At 35.4% G+C, this 24561-nt stretch overlaps 1 long non-coding RNA gene across 2 annotated transcripts in view; it reads left to right on the top strand.

Moving 5' to 3' along the window:
- LOC123798130 (uncharacterized) overlaps positions 1 to 24561 on the top strand; it is a 222345-nt gene that overhangs the window by 187158 nt on the left and 10626 nt on the right. For both annotated transcript variants that reach the window (XR_015724401.1, XR_006781180.2), the window contains exon 4: positions 12597 to 12769. This is a non-coding gene — a long non-coding RNA (uncharacterized LOC123798130). The remainder of the gene's footprint in view (positions 1 to 12596; positions 12770 to 24561) is intronic.

Below are 24561 nucleotides of genomic sequence, written 5' to 3'. Positions count from 1 at the left end.
CCAATAAAATATATAAGAATGAATTTACCTAAGGTGAAATTCTCTGCTGAAAACTACAACACATTGGTGAAAGAAATTAAAGGAAACACACATAAATGCAGAGGTTTCCCAAGTTCATGGATTGGAAGAATTAAGATTGTTAAAATGTCCATACTATCAAAAACCATCTATGAATTCAATGCAATCCCTATTAGGATTCCAATGGCATTTTTTACAGAAGTAGCTAAAACAGTCCTAAAATTTACATGGGACCTCAAAACATACCAAAAAGCCAAAACAATCCTAAGAAAGAAGAACAAAACAGGAGGTATCACACTTTCTGATTTCAAGATAAACCATAAAGCTATAGTCAACAATGCAGTATAGTGGTGGCACAAAAACAAATAGACCAATGGAACAGAATTGAGAGCCCAGAAATAAACTCAAGCATATATGGTGAACTTACATTTGACAAGGGAGCCAAGAATACTCAATGGAGAAAAGACAGCCTCTTCAATAAATGGTGCTGGGATAACTGGATAGTCACATATAAAAGAATAAAACTGGACCTATGTCTTATGCCACTCACAAAAATTAACTTGAAATGGATTAAGACTTAAATCAAGACCTGAAATCATAAAATTCCTAGAAGAAAACATGACTTTAGTTTCAGTTATGATTTTTTTTGGATGTGACATCTAAACCATAAAAGACAAAGTAGAAAATAAACAAGTGGGACTACATCAAATTAAAAAGCTTCTGCACAGCAAAAGAAACCCATCAACAAAATGAAAAAAAATTTATAGAATGGGGAAAAGTATTTGCAAGCCATATGTCTGATAAAGAGTTACTATCTAAAACATATAAAGAGCTGATACAACTCAATAGCAAAAAATAAATTACCCAGTTCTCCAAAGAAGATACATTGAAAGACTAACAAGTACCTGAAAAGATGCTCAACACCACTAGTCATTAGGAAAATGCAAATGAAAACTGCACAGAGATACCACCTCGGGGCCTGTTAGAATGGCCATTGTCAAAAAGACAAGAGACAACAAATGCTGGTGTAGATGTGGAGAAGAGGAAAACCTTGCTTACTCTTTTTTTTTTTTTTTTTTTTAAGATTTTATTTATTTATTTGACAGAGACAGCCAGCGAGAGAGGGAACACAAGCAGGGGGAGTGGGAGAGGAAGAAGCAGGCTCATAGCGGAGGAGCCTGATGTGGGGCTCGATCCCATAACGCCGGAATCACGCCCTGAGCTGAAGGCAGACGCTTAACCGCTGTGCCACCCAGGGGCCCCAAAACCTTGCTTACTCTTAGTAGGATTGTAAATTGGCACAGCCACTATGGAAAACAATATGGAGGATCCTCAAAAAATTAAAAATAGAACTACAATATGATTCAGCAATTTCACTTTTAGGAATACACCCAAAGATAATGAAAATTCTAACTTGAAAAGATACTGCATGCCCATGTTCATAGCAGCATTATTTATAATAGCCAAAACATGGAAGCAATTTAGTGTCCATCAATGGATAAATGGATAAAGAAGTTGTGATACACACACACACACACACACACATATTATTCAACCATAAAAAAATGAGAAAATCCTATCGTTTGCAACAACATGGATGGAACTTGAAAGCATTATGCTAAGTGACTTAAGTCAGAAAGAGAAAGACAAAATACTGTGTGATCTCACTTTATGTAGAGTCTAAAAAAATAAAGAAAAAAAGTCCCAAATTTGTAGGGGTAGGAGGAATTGAAGGAGGGTAGTCAAAGGCACAAAATTCCAGTTATAAGGTAAATAAGTACTAGGAATGCAAGGTACATGATGACTGTAGCTAACACTGCTGTATGATATACAGGAAAGTTGTTAAGAGAGTAAATCCTTAGTTATTATCACAAGGAGAAAAAGTTTTCTTTTATTCTTTTCTTCTTTCTTTTCTTTTTTTGTATCTGTATATGAGAAGATAGATGTTAGCTAAACCTATTGTGGTAATCATTTCAAAATATATGTAAATCAAACCATTATGCAATATGCCTTAAATTTATACAACATGTGTGTCAATTATTTCTCAATTAAACTGGAAAAAGAACATTAAAAAATTGGAAGATCTGTCAACACTGGATCTATACTCCCTCATTACAGTGATCAACTAGAGATTTCTGGTACTTCTTTTGTTAAGAACCTACGGTCTTTCATTTCATCAAAGTCTTCATTTGAGATTCCTTTGCTAACTGATATTACCCACCTGACCTCTAAAGTATTTGAACTTTTGTTATCTGTTGCAAAAAGATATGTAATGCTACAACAGGATCTAGTAAATATTTAATTTTGCTAGGTAATTACCTTTTTTCAAAAAGTGATCTCTAATTATATTTGGTTTCTCATGTACATTTTCCTAGCGAGAGATACAAAGATTCTAGTTCTATTTAGAATCTTATTTCTCACTGAATGTTTATCCATTTGAACTTTGAATTCATACTTCAGGATTGTAATCCATTGACAATGTACAGGAAAAGTCAGGTCTCTGAGGCTGCAAAATGGGAGGCCCATTTCCTGGTTAGCACTTAACTAATCGAGATGGATACTCAGTAAGAGTCTTTGGAGATGTCCTTCTCCAAAGGCTACCTTATTTGCATTTTGAAACATCAGCAGAAGGAAAAAAAAATCATGTTTATGACAGAGCAGCCAAAGGGATCCAATAATATTGGAGCAATGCAAATTCTCAATCAGAAAAGAAAGGAATGCAACTAGAAATATTCTGGAAAATTAGAATGAACTTTTATTACATGCATATATATTTCAACTCTGAATGCAGGACATAATAGCTCACAAAGAGTATATTTTATTCCTGAAGCCCCCTGCTGATTTTAGTTATGATGAGGATATTTAGTTTCTGTGAAAAGCCTGACTAAGGTCATTCTTATTTTCATTTGGTTCAATGAGAGCTTTAGACTGGTCCTAATAGCTTTAATACGTAACCTTAAGTAACATGGTGATGTTTACATTTGTTTGAGTCATAACTGGACCTTGCCATATTCAGTGCCAAGGAAATCCAAAGTCTGTCAAATGTTGAATTATAATTTCTATGTCATGTTCTATTATTTCTTGACTTTCATAAACTTCCATGAACAAACGGAACATTTGTGCCAAATAAAAATAGAGATTTTGGTTCGTTATTAAAAGTATACATTACACTCTGTCATTATGAATTTGTATGGTCCATGTATTGCCAAGATAACTAAAATACCAGTTATTACACGTATTTTGGCTCTTACCACAGTAATGTTCTTATTATCACATCATCTGAGGTACATTTCTTTTTAACCCTGGACCAATGTGATTCCTCATTTCCTTGAATTCCTAGGCTACTTAGTATGTGTATTATTTTATACGTAATTAAAGAAAAACCTTTTTTACTGTAATAGTGACTTCTATTTCATTTCTTGAGCCCAAGCTGCCTTGTTTGCTATTATTGTCTTTAATCATTTTTGTGATCTTATTCTCATCCTCTCTTGTGAACACTATGAAATAAGAGATAAAGTTGAGAGAATAATAAAAGAGAATGAAATAGAAAGATAACAATTTCTAAAGAAATGATCACACATAGAGTGTATTGGAGTGGGAAGCAATAGTGTTTCCAGAAGAAAGACAGAAGAAATGGAGCAGGAAAATATTAAAGTACATAATTACAAAGAAAACCTTCCTTGAACTGATGTAAACAGTAAACCTGCAGATCAAAAGGGTACAACTTATCACAGAGAAAATATATCGTAATCAATTGTGAATCAGATTCTGGAGGGGTTGTTTGACTTCAAGAAAAAAGAAAATCTTCGCCACATCCAAAGAATCATTTCCAGTGGGTTGTAGATCTAAATGTAAAAGGTAAAAGAGTAAATCACTTGGAAGAAGCAGAGGAGGACATCTTTATGACTTTGGGGATAGTAAATATTTCTTAAAGAAGACACACAAACCGCTGGCTATAAAGGAAAAAAAATTGATAAACTACATTAAAGTTAAGAACTTTTGCTTACTACAAGTTAATGCGAGGAGAATGAGTGGGAGAAAATACTTGTCATATTATGAATGTATAGACGTATATAAAAAGAATAAAGGTCTTATATACGGAATACATAAAGAATGCCTGCAAAATCAATAAGAAAAAGTAAGACCACCCAGTAGAAAAATTGGAAAAGACCTTGAACATCACAGTAGAGGATATACAAGAAGCCTATAAACATATGAAAAGGAGCCCAACTTTAGTTAATCATCAAGGAAATTGCAAATTAAAACCAGAATCTGCACTCGTCAAATTGGTTAAGCTAAAAATGCCAAGTGTTGGACAGGATGGATGTGGATAACTAGAACTCTCATAAACTATTGATAGGAGTGTGAACTGGCATAACTACTTTGGAAGATGATTTTTCAGTATTTAGTAAAGCTGAATATATATCCTATGATCCAACAATTCCACTCCTTCATATATGTATTTAACATATTTTTACCAAAAGGCATACACAAGAATATTCATAGTAGTGCCATTTGTAGTAACCCTGTGTCGGGGATTGCCCCAAGTTTGATGATTCACTAGAGGACTCACAGGACTCAACAAGCCCAGACTCACGCTCATCAGCATAATTTATTATAGTAAAAGGATAACAAAGCAAAGCAGAATCAGTATAGGGAAAAGCTTATGGGGCAAAGTCCTGAGGAAACCTGGAAAGCTTCCAGAATCCCGCCCCCATAGAGTCACAAAGGACATGCTTAATTCTTCCAACAACAAGGTGTAACAACATCTGTGAAATACTGTCTTCCTGGGAACCTCATTAGAGACTTAGTACTCCAGGTTTTTGTTGGGGCTGGTCAAGTATGCAGCCTCCACCTGGCATGTACCAGAATTCTAGACTTCCAGAAGGAAAGCAGATGTTCACATAAACCATATTGTTTTTATAAACAGTTTGGGTACAATGAGCCTTTCTTGAGATTAGGGTGGTGGGAAACCTTCCAAACTCCAAGTTCTCAGGTACCAACCAAGGGCCAGTTCTGTCTAAGGATAACAGTCAGGTCTGCTATGTTAACTTGTTCCTGCACAAGCTTTAAACTGGAATTAATTCAAAAGTCTATCAACAGTAGAATGGAAGAATGCATAAATAAATTTCTGTATATTAATACAATGGAATACTATATAACAATGAGAATTATAATCCAAACTCTTATGCAGTATGGAAGAAACATAATGCTTAAACAAAAGAAACCAGGGACAAAAGGATACACATTGTATGTTTCTATTTGTATAAAGTTCAGAAATAGGTAAAATTAAACACCATAGTAATTGAAGTTGCCTGGAGAGGTTATACCTGGAATAGATAAGGGAGGTTCTCAGGTGCTGGTATTGTTTTGTTTATTGATTTGAGTCAGAGGTTACATGTTCACTATGTAAATACCCTTTGGGTCAGGGCTTACAATTTGTGCTCTTTTCTGTATTATGTTATATTTCAATACAAACTTTACTTAGAAACAGTTTTTAAGTTAAAAAAAAAAGACTCCTGCATATATTCAGGCAGAAGAAACAAGTTATTTAGAAAACAAAAGAGTTTTGTGAGAGTACTAATATATAATATTAAAATTAACAAAACTTCTGTATAATTTTTAAACAACATGGGGCGCCTGGGTGGCTCAGTCGTTAAGCATCTGTCTTCAGCTCAGGGCATGATCCGTCGTTCTGGGATCAAGCCCCAGGGCGTGATCCCAGGGTTCTGGGAACGAGCCCAAGCCCCACATCGGGCTCCTCTGCTGGGAGCCTGCTTCTTCCTCTCCCACTCCCCCTGCTTGTGTTGCCTCTCTTGCTGGCTGTCTCTCTCTCTGTCAAATAAATAAACAAAATCTTAAAAAATAAATAAATAATAAAACAATAAAAATATGTATAATTTAGTGAATGTTTTTACCAGGTACTCTATGGAGTTGTATTATATTACTCTACACTCTCTAGTATGGTAGCCATTAGATATATGTGCTTACTGAGCACTTGAAATGTGGCATGTCCAAATTTATATATGCTATTTGTTTATGCTATAAATGTATATTATAGCTGTATGGTATAAGTATAAAATATACACCACATTTTGAAGACTTAGTATAAAAAAATTTTTTATTGTTTAGATATTGAAATGACAATGTATTATTGACTATATTGGGTTAAGTAAAATATATTTTTTTAAAGATTTGTTTATTTATTTATTTGACAGAGACAGCCAGAGAGAGAGGGAACACAAGTAGGGGGAGTAGGAGAGGAAGAAGCAGGCTCCCAGCGGAGAAGCCTGATGTGGGGCTCGATCCCATAATGCCGGGATCACACCCTGAGCCAAAGGCAGATGCTTAATGACTGAGCCACCCAGGTGCCCCCTGTAAAATATATTATTTAAATTAATGTATTTTTTAAAATTAATTTATTTATTTGAGAGAGAGTACGTGCACATGCGCACATGCATGTGATCTGGGGGAGGGATGAAGGAGAAGGAGAGAAAATCCTCAAGCAGACTCCCCGCTGAGTGTGGACCCCCCATTGTGGGGCTCAATCCCAGGACCCTGAGATCATGACCTAAGCTGAAATCAAGAGTCAGCTGCTTAACAGACTGAGCCACTCAAGTGCCCTATCTTTTTGTTTTTACCTTTCACATGTGAGTGCTAGAAAATTTAAAACTATATATGTGGTTCATTTTGTACCTCTATTAGATAGCATTAATATAGATCATGTCATTAATTTCTTACATCAGTCCTGAGAGATAATAGTACCGTTTTACAGATGAGAACACTGAGATGTAGAATACAAAGAAAAGGGTATGTAATTAGTAAAGGTCACATAAGAAGTAATGAGCAGAGCCAAAATTAAATATATATATAATTCTAGGTCCTGTGCTGTTCACCTCTGTGCTGTACTCTCAGAAGATAGGGGAGCACTATCTACCAGATTTTCGGGGGAGAATGAATTTGATTCAAGAATTCTATATCTCACTGAGCTATTATTCCCATATAAATGCAACAAAAGAGTTTTCTTATGTAACCAAAGGCTCAGGAAATACATTACTTACATATCTATCTTACCAAAATCTCCATCTAAACACTCAATTCAGGGGTGCCTGTGTGGCTCAGTTCGTTGGCCATCTGCCCTCACCTCGGGTCATGATCCCAGGGTCATGGGATCGAACCCTGCATCAGGCTCCCTGCTCAGCAGGAAGCCTGCTTCTCCCTCTCCCTCTGCCCCTCCCCCTGTTTGTGCTCGCGCTCTCTCTCTCTCTCAAATAAATAAACAAAATCTTAAAAAAAGATAAACACTCAATTCAGCCATTTAGGGAAATTGAATAAGGAATTCATAGTGTGACAGGGGTGGTGGTGGGTTTTGAGTCTAAGCATAGAATTGAGCCTAATTATTATCATAAGTAGAATTATAAGAGATAAGCATAATTCCTTGAATAAGATATATTATAAATTTTAAATCAATTTTAAAAAATGTAACAGTAGTGATTTCAAAAAGCATAAAAGCAAAAACTAGGGTCTGTGTAGAGAGGTGGGATAAGGTCGAGGAAGTGTGTAATTCAATAATTTCTTTGGAGGAAGTTAATAGAATTTATTTCATTCCTGAACTTGATAAGCTGGCAACTATGCCCTTAAGAAATGTCATTAAAATATATAAAAGTAAACACTAATGGAACTAAAAACAGAATTCACAACTTACAATATACTGAGAATAGATACTGTTTTCTACAATATCGTAGAAAACATAGACCATAAAATAAAAGAGATAAAAAAAGATAATAGCACAGAATCAGAGATAAAGCAGAATCTTTAAAATAAGATGACTGAAAGATCAAATATAGCTATCCCAACAATAAAAGAAACTGAGATAAACTTAATTTATAAAGATTGAGTATAGACACATTCACTCTTAGATTTTATTTTCCAAATACAAAAGTAAAGCTGTAGTATCAAAGTTATATTTAATAACTCCAAGGTATCTAATTTCATATGCTTTTCTCATTTCTACTTTTCATAGTTCTTAGGGTCTCAAGTATCGTTGACTATTTAATATGTTTATGTTCATTGACAAACAGCAGTATGAATTAGAAATGGTAATGTCTCATTTTTAATCATCTCTGTTTAACTTGTGACTACATGTGATTTTACTTTAGAATGTAGCACTAACTTTATTCTTAAATGGAAGTCTTTAAAACGCTTTGTCTTTCCTAAATCTCAGCCTCTAATTACCTGGAAACAAAATGAAGGCAGTAAGAATAAAGGTACAGACACCAACAGGAAAACAATAATTTGTACACTCAGTGTAATAATCATATATATCTTTGATGTGGAGACTATTGTTTCTACATGTTTTCCTTTGACTGAAATTTCTCGCTTTTTTTTTTTGGAGAAATTTCTGAAATAGCAAACTTGGTGTACCAGAAATTTAGTGGCTTATTCTCTTAAATTTCATTGATGTATCACTATTCCCAGGCCATTCCAGCTTTGAGGCACAAACTAAGTCTCCAGAATAGTCACACAAAAGAACCCATTTTTTTTCAGGTGTGATCCCACCCATTCTTTAGAAACGCAAATGTTCTTCCACTATCTACTCCTTTGCTCAGCAGGTATTTTTCCCTTCAATTTCAGGCACAAATCCTACCATTAACTACAAGATAATCACCTGTTCTTTTTTTCTCCTGCTTTACTTCATTGTGTTAATGTTTCCTGTGTTCCCAAGAGGGAAGTTTGTCATTCATGCTCATTCTAGATATTGCTGTGGATGCTTTCAGGAGAAGTTGCAGTTGGTCTCTGGAGATGAGTGCTTAGGCTCTATCAGGACTCTTACTGGTTTGCTGCAGTGTACATGTGAGCTGTTGCTGATGTCTGATGTTGAGGGCACTGATAGGTGAATCATCACCATCTGCTTTTACTGCTACCAAAGCCACTGGCTCTATCTCCCATCACTGCTGAAGCTGTTGACAGCAATGTCTCTAATGCCTTGCATTTCCAATGATATAGATAGATAGATGATAGATAGATAGATAGATAGATAGATAGATAGATAGATAGTGATTTATAGTTATTTGAGCTTTTCTTGATATTTACTGATTCTTTTACTGTAGCCTCTTCCTTTAAGATGCAGGTTGGAGTCAGGGCTTTTTTGGACAGGCAACATGATAACTCAGAATCAGCTCTTTGTTAGTTCAATAGCCTATCCTTGACCCAAACCTCCATCATTTAACTCATTCTTCCATTACAGATAAACTTTTTCTCAAAATAGTGGCTCTGGCATAAAGATGGACATACAGACCAATGAAATAGAATAGTGAGCCCAGAAATAAACCCTTCCATATGTGGCCAAATGATCTTTGACCAGAATGCCAAGACCATTCAATGGGGAAAGGACAGTCTTTTCACCAAGTGGTGCTGAGAATACTGGATGTCCATATGCAAAAAAATGAAGTTGGACCTTTACCTTGTATCACATACAAAAATTAACTTGAAATGAATCAAAGATCTAAGTGTAAGACACACAGCAATAAAACTTCTAGGGGAAAACATGCATGACATTGGATTTGGCAATGACTTCTTGGATATGACACCAAAGGGACAGTTAACAAAAGAAAAAAGACAAATTGGAATTCATGAAAATTGAAGAGTTTGTGCACCAAAAAATATCAACAGGGTAAAAAAAAATACCCATTCACAAAGAATGGGAGAAAATATATGCAAATCACATATCTGATAAGGGATTAATATCCAGGGTATGTAGAGAACTCCAGAAACTCAGCACAAACAACGAAACAAAACAACCCAATTCGAAAATGGACTTAAATAGACATTTCTCCAAAAAAGATATGCAAATGGCTAAGAAGCACATGAAAAGATGCTCACTATCACTGATCATTAGGGAAATGCAAATCAGAACTACAATGACATACCACCCCACAACCCATTGGGATGGCTACTCTCAAAAAAATAAAATAAAACAAAAAACAGAAAATAACAAATGTTGGTGAGGATGTGGAGAAATTGGGCACTGTTAGTGGGAATGTAACTTGGTGCAGCTGCTATGGAAAACAGTATAGCGGTTCCTCAAAAAATTAAAAATAGGACTACCCTATGATCCAGGAATTCCACTTCTGGATATATAACCCAAAGAACTGAAAGCACAGTATCCAAGAGATATTTGTACATCCATGTTTATTGCTGCATTTTTCATAATAGCTAAAACGTAGAAGCAACCCAAGTGTCCATCTACAGATAAATGGATAAGCAAAATGTAGTATATACATACAGTGAAATATTATTCAGCCTTTAAAAGGAAGGAAATGCTGATATATGCTACAACGTGGATAAACCTGGAGGACATTATGGTAAGTGACATAAACCAGTCAAAAAAAGATAAATACTATGTGACACCACTTAAATGATAAGAGTAGTCAAAATCATAGAGACAGAAAAGTATAATGTGGTTGCCAGGGGGTGGTGGGAGAGAGGAAAGGTGAGTTATTGTTTAATGAATGTAGAGTTTCAGTTTTACAAGATGAAAAAAGCTATGGAGATGGATGGTGGTGATGATTTCACAAAATTATGAATGTACTTAATACCATATAACTGTACACTTTAAAATGGTTGAAATGGCAAATTTAACATTTTGTGCATTTTATCATAATAAAAAAATTGGAAAAAGAAGTTATCAATCAAAATGGAAGATGCATTTCTGGTAGCTAGGGAGTCAAGCCAGTTCTGTATGCACATAGCAGGCATCCACATTAATGAGTACCTGGCTATCTTAAATGGAATTTTGTAGAAGTGTTTTGTTTTATTTTTGTTTTGTTTTTTTACAAAGCGAATGGTTTTAGAGAAGGGATCAAAAGTTTTGGGTGTGGATGACAATCCCAGGTTTTTGTGAGGTTACCTTTCAGAAGGGGCTCTCCTTTCTCTTCCTTCACTCCATCCTCCTGTGTTACTTACTATTCTTTCTGATAGAGTTATTATTCCTTTACCTCTGTTAGAATTATTGTTATTATTTATCATCTGTCATTGTGGTAAATGTGGTAAAAAGCATATAACATGAGATCTACCCTCTTAAATTTTTAAGTGGGAAGTTCAGTATTGTTAATTATAAGCACAGAATGTTAGATGTATGGTCTGGTCTTCTCTTTTCCTTCCCAAGGAGAAGCCGGGAGGTGGGATTTTCCTCTCAATTGTGTGATGCTATGCCAGGGAGTGGGATCATGGTAAGACAGTGCCATGAATTTTCCCACTGGCTTCGCTTTGGCGGTGTGCTCTGCTGGGGAGCAGGAGCCTCTGAACTGTCTGGATTTCTCATAAAGGGAATTGGTCTGCATACTGTTGAATCAGTGTTTCTGTAGGAGACAGATAGGTCTGGGGCATCCTATCCCACCAACTTACAGTCATTACTCCTATATCATTCTCTGTTTTGCACTAGTTTTTGTTACTTACATATGCTTTTATGGTTTGAATACTTGGAAATGTGATTGCCAACAAATCATGCTCTGTGCTTTTCATCTGTACTAAAGGAAACAGTTAAGAGATATAGATGTAATGATAGACACTATATTAAACACTTTTTTTGCATCATCAACTCTCTTAAATGTTTATACAATGATATTTAATTTTCACAAAAACATTGTAGATATGTTACTTTATTTTCCTAATTTTATAGAGGAGGAAACTTACGCACAGAGAAAGTGTTTAACTTGCCCAAAATTATGCCCCTTATTAGTAGAAGAACTGGCAATTAACGCAGCAGTTTAGTTCCAGGGCCTGTGCCCTGGAACCAGAGACAGTCTATGGTAATTGTCACATTTGTGTAACCACTCAGTGGTGTTCTAGAAGTAGAAAACAATAGGAAAAAGCAAAACAGTATAATAACATAAAAATTATAAAAAATCCATAAAATACTCAAAATTCGGTGTCCAACTTGGAACATGCATTATACGTAAAGGGGTATTTGTTGTTTTGTTGTTATTTGTTTTTGCTATTCTTGCTCTTTTTTTTTTTAAGGTTTTAGTAATTCATTTATTTTGAGAGAGAGAGAAAGTGAGAGAGAATGGGAGGAGGGGTAGAGGGAGAAGGAAAGAATCTTAAGCAGACTCTGTGCTGACCGTGGAGCCCAACATGAGGCTTGATCTCATGACCCTGAGATCATGACCTCAGGAAATCATGACCTGAACCAAAATGAAGTATAGGATGCTTAACTAACTGAGCCACCCAGGTACTCCACTCTGGCTTTGTTCTTAAACAGTTAATTATTTTTATTTTTCATAGTTGAAAAGTATTTTTTGTTTAAAAATGATTATTTTCAAAACATTCATCATATTTTTTTTGTTGTAAATAGGAAAAAAAATAGCAGCTTTATCTTCTAGCAAAATAACACAGCTGGTGTTTTGCCAAATTCAAATACAGATTTCACTGAGAGTCTGTGATAGTTAAGATGTAGCAAGAATTTTTTAGGTTGAAACAATATTAGAGACTATTTTTCAGGATAGAAGAGGTTTTTATCCTTTTGGGTCAGATTGTCATGAATATTTTTCTTCATTTTTAATCTCCTCATGGAACAGGTCCTGTTAATATCAAAGGTCCTGAGAAGCCCAGCCACCTGCGCCCTAATCTGTTATTCCATAGAGTATCCCAGCAAGCTTCTGGTTCCTAGAGTCCTATGGTCACTCTTCCCACATAACCACTGCTTCCTGATTCTCTGTGAAGATGGCTGAGGGTCAAACCTGAGCCGCTGGTATGTACAGTAAAGTTTTTGATTCAGCTTACTTGTCCTCTAAGAGGTTTTAGCATTTATATCTCTACCATATTTCTGTATTATACCAACCTGGTCATTAATATTTATAAAAATATTTGTCAGTTTTATAATTTCAGAATGCTGTAATTGTTTTGATACTCATTGAGGCTGATTTTTCATTTACGTTTATTCTTTTGTAGCATGCCTGTTTGTGTCCTTTGTTTTTCTGTTAAAACTTAATTTTTGATTTGTAAGGATTCTTAGCAAATCAAATATATTAACTCTTTGCCTTTCAAATAATTTGCAAGTATTTCCCCAAATCTCTAAAATTCTCTCACTTCCAGTTATGGTTTTGGGGGCATAGATTGTTTTGATTTTTTAGGTTGAAAAAAATTAAGTATTATGCTTAGAGTAGCTCATGCTTCAAGCTTATATTTTTTAGCTTTTAAAAAATTGATTCTTCTCTTATACTTTATCTCTCTCCCGTTTTATACTTTTATACTTTATCTCATCTAAAGGACAACTGACGTCTGGGGAGATTACATTGCATGAGCTAGGCAGCTCAGTTTATTTTTTTAACTGTTAGTCGGGGAACCCAATGCCATTTATTTTTCTGGGATATATTTGATTTTTGTATTGTCTCATTAAAGGACAAACTGGTTTTTGGTTATTTTTGGTTTGATATTTGATAGTCTCTAAGCATTTTGGGGGACTTCAGGAGACTGGCAGTTACTTTACGAGATAAATCTTCTATCTTATTCCTTTTCTCTCTTAGCTCTCCTTGGTACCAACTTTCCTTGATTTTAACTCTCATTTTTAATTGATTTTCATGTTATTTTCCTCAGTGGTATCACAATGTGATAGGATTTTTAATGAACTTTTATGGAGTATGATATATATACAGAAAAGTGCATGTATTTTGTGTACAACACACACAATAGATTTTCTCAAAGTGAACAGAGCCTCGTAGTTAGGACCCTGATAATTTAACAGGGTCTTGTGAACAACCCAGAAATCCCCCTTTACCAACACCCAGTCAGTATCTTTCCTCCTCCCTCCAGTTAACCATTATTCTGATTTATGACACCACAGAATAATTTTTCCTAAGTTTGAACTTAATATAAGTAGAAATATACAATATGTACCAACAACACAGTAGTGGCTTTCTTTGCTCAACATTATGTTTATATGACTTTTGCATAATTGTACATAATTACAGATCATTTGTTCTCATTGCTGTATGATCATAACCATACATTTATATATCCATTCTGTTATTGGTGTACATTTGGGTGGTTACCGATTTTTGGCTATTAGGAATAGTTCTGCTATGAATATTCTTATACATGTCTTTTGGAGAATATCATTACAACCTGATTAGCTTTTTTTTTTTTTTAGATTTCCTGGCTTATTTCTGACCTACAGACTGCCTAGATTATTCTAGTATTCGCAGAAACCCAGTAATTGAAGACCCAAATCTGAATTTTGAAAAACAGGGACTATGGATTATGCAAATGTAGGCCAGCCTGGTTATATGCTTTTAATACTGTTGAAACATATAGTTTTGTTACACTAAATCTTGTGTGTGAAATAGTCTGGATGAGGAAAAAACTGGATGAGAAAGGTACCTTTTTCAAGACGGCTTTGTTTGGAAGTTGTTTTGGTGGAGGTTTCTTATGTGCTAAGTCATTTGAAGAAATTTATTTTCTAATGAACATAAGATATTTTAGTATAAAACTAATTCATACAGGAGCACATTTTTAGCTGGGCTCATATAGAGAAAATCCAGATATTTGTCCATTTTGATTAAAATTTAGAATGTATTTATTTATAGTCCTTGAATGTTTCCCGTGGGTTATTCTGATATACATCCTGGGAATACTTGTGCTGGGTGAGTGAGAATTTCTCAGCACAGGAGACTGGAGCAATCTCATGTGAAGTGGCTCTCAGGACCAGTGCTGACTTACTTTTGTCCTGAGATCTGTTTTTCGTATATTCAGTGATGTTCTGCATTCAGCCTGCAGCAGAACTGTACCATCGGAATTCTGGGAGGCTTTCTACTGGGCATCAGTTATTTCCTTTCCTAAACTACAAACACAACTGCCCCTTCTGTGGAGGAAAAGAGACAGGTTTGCCTTGGCCAAAGTCTGGTGGCCCAGAGTCAAGCCCTTAAGTGCTTTTTCAAGTGCCCAGTCTAGGTTCTCTGAGGATCAGTCTGTTTGGTAGCCCAAGAAGGAAATTACCCAGTCATTTCTATTCTGGCATTTACCAGTACACAGATGTTTCTTTTGATTTTATAGGAGAGCAAACTTGAATTGGCACTTTTCCTGGATAGGAGGATACAAATTGTAGGAGATATAAAATATTTTTTATTGACCTAGATGTATTAGAGAATATATTATGAAAGTTAATACTTAATAAACTTTTATCCATCAAGTGTTCCTTGTCCATTTCACATAATAGTGTTACAAACTCCCACAAAACTCTAGCAAACACTTGCAGATTTATAGGTATCTATTCCAGTGTTTCTTAATATGTGGGCCATACTCCCAGTATCTTTGGGAAAGCAGCCTATGGATTTCCATTTTTATCAGTCATCTTGAATTTTTTTCAAGGCCTCAGGGCTATAACTTAGAATGGACTCAAGCTAAATTTCCTTCACTTTGAGTCTTAAATAGATCCACATTGTAGAATATTCCATTCTGTAGACAATAAAGTTATGGTGGACACATGGTGGCCATGGAGATAAGCTGCCTGGGTCTCCCTCCAGGACAGGCCTTGTTGCCCAGCATCATTAATTTGTCAAATTTTGGTCCAACTTTTATAACATTACTACACACTATTTTTCTCTCTTGTTACCGTAGAGGAGCAGATGAGGAGAGAAGAGAATGAAAAAATTAAATGAATTTTTTTAGGGACATGATCTATTAAAATGGGAATCTCTATATACAAGAATCAAGAGGGGCTGATGTCTAAATTCCATGTGCCTTCTTCTTCTTCTTTTTTTTTTTTAGTAACCTAATGTAAGCTTATCTAATTACATTTCTTGAATAAGTATCTTTTGGTAAAGAAGTTGTAGTGTTTGGATATAGGTTTCATACCAAACATGTGGTTTTGGTGTTAATGTTAGCATGACTATACTTTTTTCTTTTTAACATTTATTTCCTTGCTCCTACTTCCTTCCCTGAGGATTTAAGTTCCAATGTCACTGTGAATGATAAGATCCTAATTATATCCTGATAGACAAAATAGAAACCAAGCTTTATTACTAGTACCAGATACTACTCTCTAGATTTTTTCTATTAAAAAAAAAATGAGAATAACATCTCTTGGCTGTTTAAGATAACTTTTAGACTGCACCAAAAGCGTAATAATCCACAAAATGAACTTCTAACTGGTTTATGCTGTAATTGTTTTTTATAATTTGTAGTGTTTAAGAGTTTGAATATTACTTTATCATCTCCATTTTGATTTCTATCGAGCTGTAGTATAATAGCATTTTGCTTTTGCTAATTGTGCAAATGTGGATTTATGAACTTTATATTTTTAGTTATAATTTTAGGAAGGTTTTTATAAATTTCTATGTACTCATTAATTCATTCAACAACTTATTTTAGAGTACTGATTGTGGGTCAGCCACTCTTCTTTGTACTGGGGATACCAGAGTGAACAGAACTGGCAAAAAGCCCTGACCTCATAGAGCTTGTCTTGTAGAGGGAGGAGATAGGCATTGAAAATAGCAAATATGAACATAAGTTCAAAAGAAATCATTGCTGGGGGGGGGGGAAGAGTGGGGTAAGAGGGGTGGGAAGGTTTGGGTGATGATCTTCGTGCTTATGATCTTGCTTACATACCTCAGAGCATCAGAAATAACATTGGGATGCTAACTGTTGTTTACAGTGCTTCTTTATATACTGTAACTACCAGTGTTTTATTTCTTAATTTATAACCAAGATTACTGATGTGTTTCCAGGATCCACAGAATTTAAAATCATCCTAAAATATGACCTTATTTGGAATAGTCCACTTGGAATGTATAGCTAAGTGAAGTTTCTCTTTTTGTTTTTTGTTTTGTTTTGTTTTTAGAGAAAGGGAGAAGTGGTGGAGGGGCAGGGGGAGAGGGAGAGAGAGAATCCTAAGCTGGCTCTACATCCAGCATGTGAGCCCAATGCAGGGCTTAGTCTCACAACCCTGAAAACCTGACCTGAGCTGAAATCAAGAGTTGGATGCTTAACCCACTGAGCCACCCAAGCACCCCTAGCTAAGTGAAATTTAATTTAAAAAGACAGAGACTGGGGACTTGGTTGGCTCAATTGGTTAAGCAGCTGCTTTTGGCTCAGGTCATGATCCTGGGGTCCTGGGATTGAGCCCCATATCGGGCTCCCTGGTCAGTGGGGAGTCTGCTTCTCCCTCTCCTCTCCCTCTGCCCTTCCCCCTGCTCATACTCTCTCTGTCTCAAATAAATAGAATCTTTAAAAAATAATAAAAAGAGACTGAAAATTGTCTGTATTGGTTAATGTGGGAGCAGTTGGCATATTAAACCCCAGTAGAAAATTAGTACTTGTCTTTTTTCTTTAGTGCACTGAATTTGTTTTATAGTTACACATTTAAAATGCAATTAAAATAATTTGAGTTCTTTCACTAAGGAATTTTTTCACTAAGAAAGAAATTTCAGTGTGAAATTTTCTCACTAAGTCATTAAGAGTTAGGAAAATGACTTAGACTTCTGGGAATCTTTACATACTTATAACGAGAAAAGAGAAAATTGGGCAACTGAAGTTATCTTTAGAGTGTTGCAATAAGATCTTAACACAACATCCAATAAATGGGCAGCATGCCAATGGTGGAAATGGAAACAGACTACCTAGGTCCCCCTCCAGAAGACTTGTTGCCCAGCTATCAGCAACTGCAGGGTGGGCCTCCACTGAAGAGCATCTCCTTACTTGAAGTCACATCCTTCTTGTGGCAGCCCACAACTGATGACAGCCAGACACACATTAAACGTACCATTTCAGCTCCACATGGGCTGGCCATGTGTGTTCTACAGAGAACTGGCTACATAATTTTCAGGGCTCAGTGCAAAATGAAAATGTGGACTACCATGTTCAAAATTTACTACAAAGTTCAAGAAGATGGCAGAATAATGAACAAGCCTGGGACACTTCTAAGTGTGGAGCCCATTGCACCTATACAGGTCGCATGCTTGTAAAGCTGACCCTGGCTCCACAGCGTCCCGTGTGCTTGGCCAAGGCATTGTCGGGCTTACAGTGCATTGCAGTTCAACCTGGCTGCCAAACCCATTTTTGTGCAACCAAGAAAATACTTTATACTAAAATATTTAAACTATACTTTGCTGGTTCACTTGTAGCTCTTAATACCATGACATGAACAACTCTGGTATCTATCATTCTGTTTTATACATTATATCCAAATGTTTTACAGTATAACCTCCACTTTCCTACCTAAGTCATCATGAATGTGATGCTCTTCTTCATCCATTTCATTTTTGCCCTTCAACAGAGGTACATTCTTAATTCGAGAGTAGACTTCCATAAGAAAAAGAATAGGAAATGACAAATACAAATTTTGTATGCAAGTTAATATTTACTTAAAATGAGAAAAGAAGTAATCATAAATATGAGTATAAAAACTTGACAAATGCCACATATGTAGGAGTTTTCTGACTGAATTTTAACCAATTTTTTTTTCAGTTAATATTCTTGGCTTCTGCTAAGATACTTCCCTCCTGTTATATTTGAATTTTGGTATAACCAAAAATTGTGAAAACTATACAAAACTAACTTAAAACCATAAGGAAGAGCAATTTAAGTGTATTTTTAAATGGCCGTTCTTTTGTATTGAGCTGTGCAATTGTACTTTATACATTGATGTGTATGTGTGCAGTAGTTTTGTTACTGGAACACTAGCATTTTCAATTTTTCTGCATTGGTGGAATTTGCATTTTGTTTGCTCCAGGCTGTCGGAATAAGATGAAATAGATATACTAAAATAAATCCAATACATTGAAATGCATACAAAACAATCATTTTCACATTTTGAAGTACTTCCTGTTTTTACTACTGCTGTGGGTTGTGTCCTATAAATAGAGGTAACTGACAAGTCCATTTAATGCGCTTCCCACCAAAAACCAAAACCAAACAAGCAAACAAACAAAAAACAAACCACCAAAAACAAAAACAAAAACAAAAAATACCCTAATGCATTGTGCATTTACAGTTGTGTGCATTGAATTATCAAATATATTGCTGAGAGGAGAGAACTTCCACTTTGACTATGAATAAATGAGAGCCTAGTACTGCGATTCACTTGTACACAGCTGATGATTGGAAGAATTTTCCAGACTTGTTTCTGGTTTTATACATTTCAAATCTTGTATTTTCTCCACTAGCTATTTTTTTGCAAGGCACCATAGGACATGTTCATGTTAATATATAAATTCTAGCCCTGAGCCTTTGTGTTATGTTACTGGGCAAATCAGCACAACAGGCAGGAGTATTTCTTGACGTCATTCCTATACTGGGCCTGCTAACATCTTAACTGTATGTGGAAGGGACTGTGAGCCAAATAAATATATTCCACTAAATCAACAATAAATGTATCCCCAACTTCTCTTCTTAGTTGGATTCCCAAAATGCCTGTGACTGCTCCAACACTACTGGACCATAAAGGAAGGTGTGACAAAGAAGTCAGCATAGAAAGTGACCTTTATTGATTACAGTTAAAATATCTTATTCTTTGCAGATTTTACAAAAAAAATATGATTATGTGCACACGTTGTTAGGGCACATGCCAGAATTCAGAAGAGTGAACCTACTCAACTCTTACACTGATTATAGGCCTGATTCCTATAGGCCTATTCCCCTTTAAGGAGTTTCTCACCTCCACTATTGATGTATTTCTATGACATATTGATATCTTTCTATGACAATAACATGCTGATGTTCTTTTTAATTCAGGAAGTACATAAATGCAAAGACTGTACAGAGCTATTCAATATTATTTGTAACTAATGTCTTCATTCATAAATAATGAACCAGTGTTAAGTTTTTTAAGAATTATTTTATTAAATCAGGCAGGCCCAATACAATATTGTCACATGGATACTTGCTGTTGCCTTTGCCCCCTTCCTTCCTTTTTTGCACTCTTTCAAAGTAAATTTTTGCAATTTCTTCATGTTGGTCCTCACTGATCAATGAAATATTCATGTATTTGTCCATACCATTTTCTCCAGCAAATTTAGATTTTATTAGATCCATTCAATAATAAAAAAATGTACATTTTTGAGTATACAGAATATGTCAGAGACAAATTCTAAGGGCTCAGAGTATTACTGAGCTTATTTATTCTTTAATAACATTCTGAGGTGATATTTTCTCTATTTGAAAGAATGGAGACTGAGGAAGCCCAGTTGCCCAATTTCACACAACTAATGAATGATAATATTCAGAATTAGAATTTAGAGTTGCTTGACTCCAGAGTTTGTGATCTTAACCATTTTATTATCCTATTTTTTCTTTAGAATCCTACTATCTTCTCTCCAATGTGATTTATTTAATCGGATTAATACATACATCCTAGTGACATACACAACCTCTACTGTAGCACTAATAACATTGTAGTATTTTTTGTTTGTTTACATATTTGATCTTAAGATCTCGAGGCAGCAGTATTTAGTTTTTTTCATCATTGAATTTTCATCTTCTAGCACCTATTGAAAAGAATACTGAATGAATAAGTGAGTTAGTGAATTGCTGAATGAACCTAACAACACACAATAGAGATTAGTGTCTCGACTCAAAGAGGTCACATAGTCTATAGAGAATTTTTGAAAACTGAACTACTGAAAGTTGATCTGTTTTATGTTATCAGCCTCTACTGGCAATTCTAAACAATGTTAGTGACAAAATAATCCTCTCCACCAGGGTGGGTCACTCTCACTGTGCCACCCACCTCCCCTTCTGAGCAACTGATCTCAAGTCAGGCTACTGGATTTTCAGTGAGTACTTGCCAGCAGCTATTTGGGGATTGTCTTTGTTTCTCAAGTCATCAGATGCCTCTTGGCTTCCCTTGACTTTCTCTTGCACAGTTTTCCATCCCATTCAGGTTTGAGGCTGTTAGTGGTTGGTCCCCACATATTTGTATATTGCCATCTAGTTTTGTTGTAAATGTTGTCCATGGGTTTTTAGTTTTTTCTCTAGCTCTTCCTTCCATTTTTATGTAGGTTTGCTGGAAGACCCAAAAACTATGCTGTTTCTGCTTTTGTCATTTTCCCAGGATCCCCTTGGGTATTTTCATTTTTAATCTTTGTCTGTATGAAATGTGAGAATGGTACCTCGGTGTTTTATTATTATTTTTTTAAGATTTTATTTATTTATTTGAAATAGAGAGAGAGAATTAGCAGTGGGGGCGGGTGGAGGGAGAGAGAGAGAAGCAGGGTCCCTGCTGAACAGGAAGCCTGGTGCAGGGCTCCGTCCAGGACCTAGAGATCATGACCTGAGCTGAAGGCAGACACTTAATCTACTGAGCCACCCAGACACCCTAGTACCTCAGTGTCTTTAACTTTTCATTACTTGAGTTTTAGTAAGCCTGGTAATTCTTTTCATATGCACGTATTTATTATTGGCCTTTTTTTTTTTCTATATTGCCTGTTAATTGTCCATTTTTCTATTGGAGTCTGCCTTTTCCTTAATGATATGTAAGAACTCTTCTTAAGGGGCTCCCGGGTGCCTCAGTCAGTTAAGCATCTGCCTTCTGCTCTGGTCATGATCTTAGGGTCCTGGGATCGATCCCATATCGGGCTCCCTGCTCATCCGGGAGCCTGCTTCTCCCTCTGCCTCTACTGTTCCCCCTGCTTGTGCTCTCTGGCTCTCTCTCTCTGTCAAATAAATAAATAAAATCTTAAAAAAAAAAAAAGAACTCTTCTTAAGATACAAATCTTAATTCTGTGTCTATCACGTGTTATAATAACAGCAATAATAATTTTTAATGATGTGGCAAATTTATTTTGACATAACATAGTTTTGAACTTTAACTGAATCAATTTCTCACTATATTTTCTATGTGGTTTTGGCTTTTGGTTATATTTAGAAAGACCTACCCACTGGTTGATGAAGAGTGTAATAAATTTTACTGATGAAAAATATTTAATTAATGTCACTACAGAACAAAGAACAATGGAAATCTTGGAAAGCAGCACATTGTCTTAATATGAAATGATATCAAACAGTGTTATTCCCATTTGTAGATGGTCTCTACATGCTCTGGTCTATTAATACATGATAAGTTAGGTTTATACAGTGCCTTATAATGTAAAGACTTCTTTCACTTATCTAATTTGGGTCTCACAATAATTCATGTATTTAGAAAAATAACCACCTAAAGTCAGCAGCAATGGATTTCTTTCCCAAGTGAATTCTGCCTAATTCTTTTTTATTAAGGGATCTGAAGGTCAGCATTAGCAACTACTGTAAAAAAAAAAAAAAAAAAAAAAAAATCACGAACAAACCAGTTAGCAGACATTTGCCAGGAAATGGATTGTTTGCAGATTACTTGGCATAGATCCCTGTAAAGAAGCAAATCTGTTCCCACCTCTTTACTCTGCTTTTCCTGCCTGCTCTGTTCCAAAGAAGCAAATGTTTAGATACATTTGAATCATCCATACTAGGAGTTTATACGAATCTGAACAAGATAAGTTATGAAGACCAGGTGATATTCAAATATTACCTATTTTTTCTATAGTTGATATTTATATTTTAAAACATATTATAGAAAATAATTTTTTTAAGGTTTTCTCTGTTTGGTTTTAAGTTAAAAGTTTGAAAAGGCCATAAAGCATTTTTATGTGATTTGGGGAATTATTTCTTGAATAGAAGTTTTTTGGTTTTTTTTTTTGAAGTCTTTCTAAGTCAAAGTTAATTCCTATAATGCTGCAATTCTGGTGAGTCAGAAACAAACCATATTTGGACTTTCAATTTTCCACTTTCAATGGCTTCCTCTGTCTTTTTTTTTAAAGCTCGACAAATGTAAAATATTTTAATCAAGTGGAAACAGACGAAAATGTGACTCATTCTACTCGGCTAAGGGATTGTTTGCTGATGTCATCCCAGTCTCTGTTGCCAAATCATTCTAAGACGTATGATGAATCTAAGGAATCCTGCATTTTAGTGTAGGAACTAAAGCATTTTGTTCTAAACTGTCTTTATCTCCCATTTCCCTCTACTTCAGGTTTCCTTTAAAAAAAAACAACCAAAAACCTCTTGAATCATTTCATACTTTTCTTGTGTGTCATACCACATACATTTCTTTTCATTCTCTGGGTCTCCATTCCACTGCTTAATATATATTTCTTCTGAAGACTGTTTGGTATTCTTTATGTAGAAAAAAGAGTCATAAGATTTATGCTTAGCAGCTTGAAAACTCTGCTCACTCTCTTTCTGTAGTCTCCCTTTCAGGGCAGGCATTACTGTCTGCTCTCATGACTTTATCTAGCATCTTTGTTCTGAGAGCTCTGAAATCTGTATCTTTATGTCAACCATTTAAATGAGCTAACTCAACTTCAGCTTTCAACTGACATCACACCTCACCTTTCCCACATTCACATTTAATTTAGAATATTCAAAACTGAATTAATTATTTGTACCAAGCACCCAAAGTTGATCTTTTAAAAAGATTTCCACTATCATTAATAACTTTATCATCTGCCCATTCACCAAAGTATGTCTTTGCATTTTTCTTTTCTTTTTTTTTTTTTTTTTTACTTTTCCCTCTCTATGATCTTTTCTGTTGAACAAGGGTTCAAATACTATTGCTTCTTCCTCAGAAATAATTCAAGAATTCTACCTCTTTTTAGTTGTTGAGAGGAAGGACTTTCTAACTAGAAGCCTGGGGTTTAAATCTTGTTTCCACCATTACTATTTGCGTGACCTGGGGCCTGTTACTTAAAACCTCTCTGTACCTCAGTTTTCTTGTCTATGAAATGGAAATAAGTATAGTATCTATATCACAGGGATTATGGACCTAGAACAGTGCTTGGTGTATTGTAAGTGCTCCATAAATGTTAACTATTATTATTTTTATCACCATCTTCACTCTTCCCAGCTTCTCTGATTTATCTCTTATCTAGCATATTAAAATTGTCTTTTAATTGATCTTCTAACTTCATTTCTTACCACTGTATTTTGTAACCCAAAGGTGTTTATGTCAGTTAAGAACCATAGAAGTCACACAGGGAGAATTGAAGATGTATTGAACAATAAGTTATTAGAAGACTGAAAAAATACAAAAGAATACCAGAGAAATAATTGCAGAAGCTGCTACTACTCCTAGGGCTGAGGGAACAGAGACATGAGGCTGGAGTATTTAGTAAGAAAGTTAGACGAAGGGCCCTATGAAGGGGAACTCAAACTTGGGGGAAGGGGCAGAGCTTGGAAGTTACTGGTACCTCCATAACTGGTCATGGGAGGGCCAAAAAAGCCCAAGGCCATGGTAGGGTGATTCTGATAAAAACATGAATCAAACAGGAAGAGAAAGTCCACTTTTCCTTTTACCAGTCTTCTAGTTTCCATTTGCAGGCCCCTATTGACAGAGTCTAACAGAACCAGCTGGCAAAACGGTCATTTGCAGAGTCTGAGCATTAGCATCCTAGAACAGAGTACAGATGGATGGATCGGAGATGAGCCTCAATAGCTTAATCACCAGTGCAGTATGCTTTCTTAAACACACATCATTTCTCTTTCTCAACTTAGAAATTGTCAGTGGCTCCTAGTTGCCTA

This window comes from Ursus americanus, chromosome 1 (assembly GCF_024610735.1).
Source record: "Ursus americanus isolate L20-20 chromosome 1, mUrsAme1.1.p, whole genome shotgun sequence".
Taxonomy (NCBI): domain Eukaryota; kingdom Metazoa; phylum Chordata; class Mammalia; order Carnivora; family Ursidae; genus Ursus; species Ursus americanus.
The sequence above is the reverse complement of the archived record's forward strand: the minus strand, read 5'-3'. Positions and strand labels throughout refer to the sequence as shown.